The following is a 12,500-nucleotide window of genomic DNA, read 5'->3' as shown; positions in this document are numbered from 1 at the left end:
GACGTGCTGGGGACTGAAATTGTTATTAGCCTGCTGGCAGATGACACAACCTTAGTTTTGAAAAATGAACATCAAGTCCCAATAAGTGCCGAAAACAACCAAAACATTCTCCAAGGCTTCAGGATTGTCATTAAACTTAAAGAAATGCAAACTTCTTGCGCTGCATGACTCGCCACTAAAGGAAATCAGCGATGTTTCCATGAAATCAGAAATAAAATACTTGAGCATTTTCCTATCCAAGGACCAAACGTTAAATCAATCCAGGAACATTGAATCTAAACTGAATCAAAGTAAAGCTTAATTCTAATATATGGCTCCAGAGAGATTTATCAATATTAGGCCGGATATATTTGACTAAAATGGATGTGTTTATCCAGATGTATATACCCAGCGTATTCCAATGCTGCTCCAAATCAACTCGTAAAATCTGTTAACCAAATCAATTTCAACTTTATCTGGAGGAACAGACCACACCATCTAAGAAAAATCACATATGGTGAAAGAAACAAGTGAAGGAGGGCTGAAAGTGATAGAGTCGGACTGCTTGAATGGGACATTGAAGGTGAACTGGTTGAAATCCTGGATCAAACCTCATCGTTCTTTCTGGTATTGTACTCCAAACTACTTATTCAACAAAGTCGGCGGCCTGAGTCTTCTGCTTATCTCTGACTTGGATATCAACAAGATTCCTGTCAAATGTTCAGAGTTCCATAAACAAATATTATTATACTGGAAAATGATATACGTACACAATTTCTCACCACACAGTATAATAGTTTGGAACAATCGATATGTACTGCATGGCAACAAACCTCTGTTTTACAAGGAATGCTTTGAGAAAGGTATATGGTCGATAATTGACTTGATGGATGACACTGGCAGTCCTCTGGACAATGAGCAGTTCTGTACTACACACAGATTCAAGCCTCCCATATTAGAGTTGCTAAAGTTACGAAACGCACTGCCTCGACAATTTGTATTCCTGACCAAAAATATAATGACGCACCGAACCGTACAACCACAGTTACCCCGACTATCACTCCAGGGAATCTCAATTGTGGACAGAAAGCGCGGCAACTCCTTTATTAGGAAATGTTTCACAGGAAACTTATTCCCTGGACGTCAAAAAAAAAAAAAAGGATATTTTAAATAAATTTGATGAGGAATCGATTGCCACGCTGCGAACCATGTATCTGACTCTACCCATACCCCCAAGGCAAAAGAGACCCACTTCAAAATTATGACTGACATCTACCCATCTAAGGAATTATCGAGGGTACGCTTTAATTTTGAAGATAATATTTGTACATTTTGTGAAGACAACATTGAAACCACTGACCATATATTTTTTCTCCTTCTCATTCCATCGTCACCAGTTTCCTTCTCAAAAGATGATATAACATTCTGTTTACTTATAAGCAACATAACAGATGAACTCTGTGTCAATGTTCTTTTAGGCCTGGCCAAGTTCTTCATTCACAAGAACAGAATGCAAAAATGCTCCCCAAATTTTAATGTCTTCATAAACGATTTTGAAATATAAAAAAAAAAAAAAAAAATCCTTAAAACTTATGGAAAAATCCGAAAACAAAAAAATATAGTTACCCATGTCCGAGGTTCCTTTTTTTTTTGGTAAAAAAAAAAAAACAAAAAAAAAAAAACAACTTGATTACATGTTACATTCCCCTTGCAATTTTTTTTTTTTTTTTCGTTTTAATTTCTTATTTGTCTATCTATTGATTTAATTACTTCCTTTTAATTTCTTTTTTTGTCTCGCACTGTAAATTTCTCACAAACCTGTAACACTATTAACTTCTCATTACATACAGAACAAATGTCCTGATGTCCGTTGCTTCCTCATCCCTGGTTGTTTCATTGACATTCAGTTCTACCTTGCTATGTTTATTTGTACATTTGTATATTTGGGTGTACTATTTATGTTCAATTAAAAACAGTTTGATGTCTGAGATTCCTTGTGAACCGCCAACTTAATTACATGTTATATTCCCCTCACAATTTTTTTTTTTCGTTTTTAATTTTATTTTTCTATCTATTTATTTAATTATATCCTTCTAATTTTCTTTTTTTGTCTAGCATTAAAAATTTCTCGCAAACCGTTAACACTATTAACTTCTGATTACTTACACCACGAATGCGCTTATGCCCCCCCACCCATCCCGCTTTTTCCGTACGGAGGCAGACACTGAGATCGAAAGCAAATGGGTGTCATTGAAATGCAGTAACAGGGTGATAACAGCCGTGTTCGAAGTGTGTAGGGGCTTATAGGAGAGCAGAAGCACGTCACGCAATTCACCTGAGTTCGGAGGATCGGGAGTACCAGGGCCCATAGCGGAGAAGCGGAAGAGCGGAGTTATGTGTCTCTTCTCAAAGGCGGGGAAACCGGGGGGCAGCAGGACCCCTTAGACCGGCTAATGTGAGTCTTCTCCGGACATAGATCACCCGGACTTATGACTGGAGCTCCCGGACCTCTGGGCACACACATATGTGAATGAGTGGATGAGCTAATGTTGGTTTGGTTGTGGATACGTTTCGGCCAATGCTATCAGCACAGCTATGATTATCCCCAGAACGTTGAGAACGAGCTCCCGGAACTCCAGACATGCGTATATAAAAGAGTGGAATTAAGGTGTGTGTGTGTGTGTGTGTGTGTGTGTGTGTGTGTGTGTGTGTGTATACGTGTGGGACAGAAGTAATGTTGGGGACAGAAATTGTTATTAGCCTGCTGGCAGATGACACAACCTTAGTTTTGAAAAATGAACATCAAGTCCCAATAAGTGCTGAAAACAACCAAAACATTCTCCAAGGCTTCAGGATTGTCATTAAACTTAAAGAAATGCAAACTTCTTGCGCTGCATGACTCGCCACTAAAGGAAATCAGCGATGTTTCCATGAAATCAGAAATAAAATACTTGAGCATTTTCCTATCCAAGGACCAAACGTTAAATCAATCCAGGAACATTGAATCTAAACTGAATCAAAGTAAAGCTTAATTCTAATATATGGCTCCAGAGAGATTTATCAATATTAGGCCGGATATATTTGACTAAAATGGATGTGTTTATCCAGATGTATATACCCAGCGTATTCCAATGCTGCTCCAAATCAACTCGTAAAATCTGTTAACCAAATCAATTTCAACTTTATCTGGAGGAACAGACCACACCATCTAAGAAAAATCACATATGGTGAAAGAAACAAGTGAAGGAGGGCTGAAAGTGATAGAGTCGGACTGCTTGAATGGGACATTGAAGGTGAACTGGTTGAAATCCTGGATCAAACCTCATCGTTCTTTCTGGTATTGTACTCCAAACTACTTATTCAACAAAGTCGGCGGCCTGAGTCTTCTGCTTATCTCTGACTTGGATATCAACAAGATTCCTGTCAAATGTTCAGAGTTCCATAAACAAATATTATTATACTGGAAAATGATATACGTACACAATTTCTCACCACACAGTATAATAGTTTGGAACAATCGATATGTACTGCATGGCAACAAACCTCTGTTTTACAAGGAATGCTTTGAGAAAGGTATATGGTCGATAATTGACTTGATGGATGACACTGGCAGTCCTCTGGACAATGAGCAGTTCTGTACTACACACAGATTCAAGCCTCCCATATTAGAGTTGCCAAAGTTACGAAACGCACTGCCTCGACAATTTGTATTCCTGACCAAAAATATAATGACGCACCGAACCGTACAACCACAGTTACCCCGACTATCACTCCAGGGAATCTCAATTGTGGACAGAAAGCGCGGCAACTCCTTTATTAGGAAATGTTTCACAGGAAACTTATTCCCTGGACGTCAAAAAAAAAAAAAAGGATATTTTAAATAAATTTGATGAGGAATCGATTGCCACGCTGCGAACCATGTATCTGACTCTACCCATACCCCCAAGGCAAAAGAGACCCACTTCAAAATTATGACTGACATCTACCCATCTAAGGAATTATCGAGGGTACGCTTTAATTTTGAAGATAATATTTGTACATTTTGTGAAGACAACATTGAAACCACTGACCATATATTTTTTCTCCTTCTCATTCCATCGTCACCAGTTTCCTTCTCAAAAGATGATATAACATTCTGTTTACTTATAAGCAACATAACAGATGAACTCTGTGTCAATGTTCTTTTAGGCCTGGCCAAGTTCTTCATTCACAAGAACAGAATGCAAAAATGCTCCCCAAATTTTAATGTCTTCATAAACGATTTTGAAATATAAAAAAAAAAAAAAAAAAATCCTTAAAACTTATGGAAAAATCCAAAAACTAAAAAATATAGTTACCCATGTCCGAGGTTCCTTTTTTTTTTGGTAAAAAAAAAAAAACAAAAAAAAAAAAACAACTTGATTACATGTTACATTCCCCTTGCAATTTTTTTTTTTTTTTTTCGTTTTAATTTCTTATTTGTCTATCTATTGATTTAATTACTTCCTTTTAATTTCTTTTTTTGTCTCGCACTGTAAATTTCTCACAAACCTGTAACACTATTAACTTCTCATTACATACAGAACAAATGTCCTGATGTCCGTTGCTTCCTCATCCCTGGTTGTTTCATTGACATTCAGTTCTACCTTGCTATGTTTATTTGTACATCTGTATATTTGGGTGTACTATTTATGTTCAATTAAAAACAGTTTGATGTCTGAGATTCCTTGTGAACCGCCAACTTAATTACATGTTATATTCCCCTCACAATTTTTTTTTTTCGTTTTTAATTTTATTTTTCTATCTATTTATTTAATTATATCCTTTTAATTTTCTTTTTTTGTCTAGCATTAAAAATTTCTCGCAAACCGTTAACACTATTAACTTCTGATTACTTACACCACGAATGCGCTTATGCCCCCCCACCCATCCCGCTTTTTCCGTACGGAGGCAGACACTGAGATCGAAAGCAAATGGGTGTCATTGAAATGCAGTAACAGGGTGATAACAGCCGTGTTCGAAGTGTGTAGGGGCTTATAGGAGAGCAGAAGCACGTCACGCAATTCACCTGAGTTCGGAGGATCGGGAGTACCAGGGCCCATAGCGGAGAAGCGGAAGAGCGGAGTTATGTGTCTCTTCTCAAAGGCCGGGAAGCTGGGGGGCAGCAGGACCCCTTAGAGCGGCTAATGTGAGCCTTCTCCGGACATAGATCACCCGGACTTATGACTGGAGCTCCCGGACCTCCGGGCACACACATATGTGAATGAGTGGATGAGCTAATGTCGGTTTGGTTGTGGATACGTTTCGGCCAATGCTATCAGCACAGCTATGATTATCCCCAGAACGTTGAGAACGAGCTCCCGGAACTCCAGACATGCGTATATAAAAGAGTGGAATTAAGGTGTGTGTGTGTGTGTGTGTGTGTGTGTGTGTGTGTATACGTGTGGGACAGAAGTAATGTTGGGGACAGAAATTGTTATTAGCCTGCTGGCAGATGACACAACCTTAGTTTTGAAAAATGAACATCAAGTCCCAATAAGTGCTGAAAAAAACCAAAACATTCTCCAAGGCTTCAGGATTGTCATTAAACTTAAAGAAATGCAAACTTCTTGCGCTGCATGACTCGCCACTAAAGGAAATCAGCGATGTTTCTATGAAATCAGAAATAAAATACTTGAGCATTTTCCTATCCAAGGACCAAACGTTAAATCAATCCAGGAACATTGAATCTAAACTGAATCAAAGTAAAGCTTAATTCTAATATATGGCTCCAGAGAGATTTATCAATATTAGGCCGGATATATTTGACTAAAATGGATGTGTTTATCCAGATGTATATACCCAGCGTATTCCAATGCTGCTCCAAATCAACTCGTAAAATCTGTTAACCAAATCAATTTCAACTTTATCTGGAGGAACAGACCACACCATCTAAGAAAAATCACATATGGTGAAAGAAACAAGTGAAGGAGGGCTGAAAGTGATAGAGTCGGACTGCTTGAATGGGACATTGAAGGTGAACTGGTTGAAATCCTGGATCAAACCTCATCGTTCTTTCTGGTATTGTACTCCAAACTACTTATTCAACAAAGTCGGCGGCCTGAGTCTTCTGCTTATCTCTGACTTGGATATCAACAAGATTCCTGTCAAATGTTCAGAGTTCCATAAACAAATATTATTATACTGGAAAATGATATACGTACACAATTTCTCACCACACAGTATAATAGTTTGGAACAATCGATATGTACTGCATGGCAACAAACCTCTGTTTTACAAGGAATGCTTTGAGAAAGGTATATGGTCGATAATTGACTTGATGGATGACACTGGCAGTCCTCTGGACAATGAGCAGTTCTGTACTACACACAGATTCAAGCCTCCCATATTAGAGTTGCTAAAGTTACGAAACGCACTGCCTCGACAATTTGTATTCCTGACCAAAAATATAATGACGCACCGAACCGTACAACCACAGTTACCCCGACTATCACTCCAGGGAATCTCAATTGTGGACAGAAAGCGCGGCAACTCCTTTATTAGGAAATGTTTCACAGGAAACTTATTCCCTGGACGTCAAAAAAAAAAAAAAGGATATTTTAAATAAATTTGATGAGGAATCGATTGCCACGCTGCGAACCATGTATCTGACTCTACCCATACCCCCAAGGCAAAAGAGACCCACTTCAAAATTATGACTGACATCTACCCATCTAAGGAATTATCGAGGGTACGCTTTAATTTTGAAGATAATATTTGTACATTTTGTGAAGACAACATTGAAACCACTGACCATATATTTTTTCTCCTTCTCATTCCATCGTCACCAGTTTCCTTCTCAAAAGATGATATAACATTCTGTTTACTTATAAGCAACATAACAGATGAACTCTGTGTCAATGTTCTTTTAGGCCTGGCCAAGTTCTTCATTCACAAGAACAGAATGCAAAAATGCTCCCCAAATTTTAATGTCTTCATAAACGATTTTGAAATATAAAAAAAAAAAAAAAAAATCCTTAAAACTTATGGAAAAATCCGAAAACAAAAAAATATAGTTACCCATGTCCGAGGTTCCTTTTTTTTTTGGTAAAAAAAAAAAAAAAAACAAAAAAAACAACTTGATTACATGTTACATTCCCCTTGCAATTTTTTTTTTTTTTTTTCGTTTTAATTTCTTATTTGTCTATCTATTGATTTAATTACTTCCTTTTAATTTCTTTTTTTGTCTCGCACTGTAAATTTCTCACAAACCTGTAACACTATTAACTTCTCATTACATACAGAACAAATGTCCTGATGTCCGTTGCTTCCTCATCCCTGGTTGTTTCATTGACATTCAGTTCTACCTTGCTATGTTTATTTGTACATTTGTATATTTGGGTGTACTATTTATGTTCAATTAAAAACAGTTTGATGTCTGAGATTCCTTGTGAACCGCCAACTTAATTACATGTTATATTCCCCTCACAATTTTTTTTTTTCGTTTTTAATTTTATTTTTCTATCTATTTATTTAATTATATCCTTTTAATTTTCTTTTTTTGTCTAGCATTAAAAATTTCTCGCAAACCGTTAACACTATTAACTTCTGATTACTTACAGCACGAATGCGCTTATGCCCCCCCACCCATCCCGCTTTTTCCGTACGGAGGCAGACACTGAGATCGAAAGCAAATGGGTGTCATTGAAATGCAGTAACAGGGTGATAACAGCCGTGTTCGAAGTGTGTAGGGGCTTATAGTAGAGCAGAAGCACGTCACGCAATTCACCTGAGTTCGGAGGATCGGGAGTACCAGGGCCCATAGCGGAGAAGCGGAAGAGCGGAGTTATGTGTCTCTTCTCAAAGGCGGGGAAGCTGGGGGGCAGCAGGACCCCTTAGACCGGCTAATGTGAGCCTACTCCGGACAGATATCACCCGGAGTTATGACTGGAGCTCCCGGACCTCTGGGCACACACATATATGAATGAGTGGATGAGCTAATGTTGGTTTGGTTGTGGATACGTTTCGGCCAATGCTATCAGCACAGCTATGATTATCCCCAGAACGTTGAGAACGAGCTCCCGGAACTCCAGACATGCGTATATAAAAGAGTGGAATTAAGGTGTGTGTGTGTGTGTGTGTGTGTGTGTGTGTGTGTGTATACGTGTGGGACAGAAGTAATGTTGGGGACAGAAATTGTTATTAGCCTGCTGGCAGATGACACAACCTTAGTTTTGAAAAATGAACATCAAGTCCCAATAAGTGCTGAAAAAAACCAAAACATTCTCCAAGGCTTCAGGATTGTCATTAAACTTAAAGAAATGCAAACTTCTTGCGCTGCATGACTCGCCACTAAAGGAAATCAGCGATGTTTCTATGAAATCAGAAATAAAATACTTGAGCATTTTCCTATCCAAGGACCAAACGTTAAATCAATCCAGGAACATTGAATCTAAACTGAATCAAAGTAAAGCTTAATTCTAATATATGGCTCCAGAGAGATTTATCAATATTAGGCCGGATATATTTGACTAAAATGGATGTGTTTATCCAGATGTATATACCCAGCGTATTCCAATGCTGCTCCAAATCAACTCGTAAAATCTGTTAACCAAATCAATTTCAACTTTATCTGGAGGAACAGACCACACCATCTAAGAAAAATCACATATGGTGAAAGAAACAAGTGAAGGAGGGCTGAAAGTGATAGAGTCGGACTGCTTGAATGGGACATTGAAGGTGAACTGGTTGAAATCCTGGATCAAACCTCATCGTTCTTTCTGGTATTGTACTCCAAACTACTTATTCAACAAAGTCGGCGGCCTGAGTCTTCTGCTTATCTCTGACTTGGATATCAACAAGATTCCTGTCAAATGTTCAGAGTTCCATAAACAAATATTATTATACTGGAAAATGATATACGTACACAATTTCTCACCACACAGTATAATAGTTTGGAACAATCGATATGTACTGCATGGCAACAAACCTCTGTTTTACAAGGAATGCTTTGAGAAAGGTATATGGTCGATAATTGACTTGATGGATGACACTGGCAGTCCTCTGGACAATGAGCAGTTCTGTACTACACACAGATTCAAGCCTCCCATATTAGAGTTGCTAAAGTTACGAAACGCACTGCCTCGACAATTTGTATTCCTGACCAAAAATATAATGACGCACCGAACCGTACAACCACAGTTACCCCGACTATCACTCCAGGGAATCTCAATTGTGGACAGAAAGCGCGGCAACTCCTTTATTAGGAAATGTTTCACAGGAAACTTATTCCCTGGACGTCAAAAAAAAAAAAAAGGATATTTTAAATAAATTTGATGAGGAATCGATTGCCACGCTGCGAACTATGTATCTGACTCTACCCATACCCCCAAGGCAAAAGAGACCCACTTCAAAATTATGACTGACATCTACCCATCTAAGGAATTATCGAGGGTACGCTTTAATTTTGAAGATAATATTTGTACATTTTGTGAAGACAACATTGAAACCACTGACCATATATTTTTTCTCCTTCTCATTCCATCGTCACCAGTTTCCTTCTCAAAAGATGATATAACATTCTGTTTACTTATAAGCAACATAACAGATGAACTCTGTGTCAATGTTCTTTTAGGCCTGGCCAAGTTCTTCATTCACAAGAACAGAATGCAAAAATGCTCCCCAAATTTTAATGTCTTCATAAACGATTTTGAAATATAAAAAAAAAAAAAAAAATCCTTAAAACTTATGGAAAAATCCGAAAACAAAAAAATATAGTTACCCATGTCCGAGGTTCCTTTTTTTTTTGGTAAAAAAAAAAAAAAAAAACAAAAAAAACAACTTGATTACATGTTACATTCCCCTTGCAATTTTTTTTTTTTTTTTTCGTTTTAATTTCTTATTTGTCTATCTATTGATTTAATTACTTCCTTTTAATTTCTTTTTTTGTCTCGCACTGTAAATTTCTCACAAACCTGTAACACTATTAACTTCTCATTACATACAGAACAAATGTCCTGATGTCCGTTGCTTCCTCATCCCTGGTTGTTTCATTGACATTCAGTTCTACCTTGCTATGTTTATTTGTACATTTGTATATTTGGGTGTACTATTTATGTTCAATTAAAAACAGTTTGATGTCTGAGATTCCTTGTGAACCGCCAACTTAATTACATGTTATATTCCCCTCACAATTTTTTTTTTTCGTTTTTAATTTTATTTTTCTATCTATTTATTTAATTATATCCTTCTAATTTTCTTTTTTTGTCTAGCATTAAAAATTTCTCGCAAACCGTTAACACTATTAACTTCTGATTACTTACAGCACGAATGCGCTTATGCCCCCCCACCCATCCCGCTTTTTCCGTACGGAGGCAGACACTGAGATCGAAAGCAAATGGGTGTCATTGAAATGCAGTAACAGGGTGATAACAGCCGTGTTCGAAGTGTGTAGGGGCTTATAGGAGAGCAGAAGCACGTCACGCAATTCACCTGAGTTCGGAGGATCGGGAGTACCAGGGCCCATAGCGGAGAAGCGGAAGAGCGGAGTTATGTGTCTCTTCTCAAAGGCGGGGAAGCTGGGGGGCAGCAGGACCCCTTAGACCGGCTAAGGTGAGCCTACTCCGGACAGAGATCACCCGGAGTTATGACTGGAGCTCCCGGACCTCCGGGCACACACATATGTGAATGACTGGATGAGCTAATGTTGGTTTGGTTGTGGATACGTTTCGGCCAATGCTATCAGCACAGCGATGATGAGTTCAGGTGTGTCTGTGTGTGTTTGTGTGTTTGTGTGTGTGTGTGTGTGTGTGTGTGTGTGTGCGTGTGTTTGTGTGTGTGTGAGAGTTTGTTTTTGTGGGTTGGGGGGGGTTCCCGCGGACACGGAGTACCAGGGCCTGGAGCGGATGAGGTGAGGAGCGGAGGAGAGCAGAAGCCCGGACCGTGATTCGCTTGTGTCCAGCGGTTCGGGAGTTCCAGGGCCCGAAACGGAGGAGCGGAGGAGCGGAGGAGCGGAGGAGCGGAGGAGCGGAGGAGCGGAGGACAGCAAAACCCCTTTCTGCAATTCGCCTGAGTCCGGCGGATCGGTAGTACCTGGTTCCGCAGCGGATGAGCGGAGGAGTGGAGGAGATGTTTCTCTTCTCAGAGGCGGCGAGGGGGGGGGGGCAGGACCCCTTACCCTTATCCCCCCCGGACGTTTGAGTGGAGCTCCCGGACCTCCGGGCACGCACATGCGAATGACTGGATCACAGGGAGTGCCAGGGCCTGGAGCGGATGAGCAGAGGAGAGGCGGAGGGCAGAAGCCCGGCCCTGTTCAAGAGTTCCAGGGTCCAAAGCGGGGGAGCGAAGAAGCGGAGGAGGGGAGGAGAGCAGAAGAGCAAAAAACTGGCCCGGAATTCACCGAAGTCCCGCGGATCGGGAGTTCCAGGGCCCGGAGCGGAAGAGCGGAGGAGCGGAGGAGAGGAGGAGCGGAGCAAAGCTAAGCCCGTCTTAACAACAAGGAAATTACAGATGAGGCTATAATTTCTAATGAAAACTTTAAATTCTATAGCCACGTATACACTTCGACATTGTCAAAAAGCGATTGTGACTCCTTTCCATTAAATATTCCTCAATATATCCCAAAAATAAACAACAAACAATATATGTTTGTTTATATATGTTTATATATAAACAACAAAAAATATACAGTTTGATGTCTGAGATTCCTTGTGAATCGCCAACTTAATTACATGTCGTATTCCCCTTGCATTTTTTTTTTTTGGTTTTAATTTCATTTGTCTATCTATTTATCTAATTATTTCCTTTTAATTTCGTTTTTTGTCTAGCACTGTAAATTTCTCACAAACCTGTAACACTATTAACTTCTCATTACATACAGAACAAATGTCCTCATGTCCGTTGCTTCCTCATGCCTGGTTGTTTCATTGACATTCAGTTCTACCTTGCTATGTTTATTTGTACATTTGTATATTTGGGTGTACTATTTATGTTCAATTAAAAACAGTTTGATGTCTGAGATTCCCTGTGAACCGCCAACTTAATTACATGTTATATTCCCCTCACAATTTTTTTTTTTTCGTTTTTAATTTTATTTTTCTATCTATTTATTTAATTATATCCTTTTAATTTTCTTTTTTTGTCTAGCATTAAAAATTTCTCGCAAACCGTTAACACTATTAACTTCTGATTACTTACAGCACGAATGCGCTTATGCCCCCCCACCCCCCACCCCCCCGCTTTTTCCGTACGGTGGCAGACACTGAGATCGAAAGCAAATGGGTGTCATTGAAATGCAGTAACAGGGTGATAACAGCCGTGTTCGAAGTGTGTAGGGGCTTATAGTAGAGCAGAAGCACGTCACGCAATTCACCTGAGTTCGGAGGATCGGGAGTACCAGGGCCCATAGCGGAGAAGCGGAAGAGCGGAGTTATGTGTCTCTTCTCAAAGGCCGGGAAGCTGGGGGGCAGCAGGACCCCTTAGAGCGGCTAATGTGAGCCTTCTCCGGACATAGATCACCCGGACTTATGACTGGAGCTCCCGGACCTCTGGGCACACACATATGT

The sequence above is a fragment of the Fistularia commersonii genome, unplaced genomic scaffold, assembly GCF_037954325.1.
Source record: "Fistularia commersonii isolate RoL2024-O1a breed Wild unplaced genomic scaffold, RoL_Fcom_v1.0 HiC_scaffold_93, whole genome shotgun sequence".
Classification (NCBI taxonomy): Eukaryota; Metazoa; Chordata; class Actinopteri; order Syngnathiformes; family Fistulariidae; genus Fistularia; species Fistularia commersonii.
The sequence above is the reverse complement of the archived record's forward strand: the minus strand, read 5'-3'. Positions refer to the sequence as shown.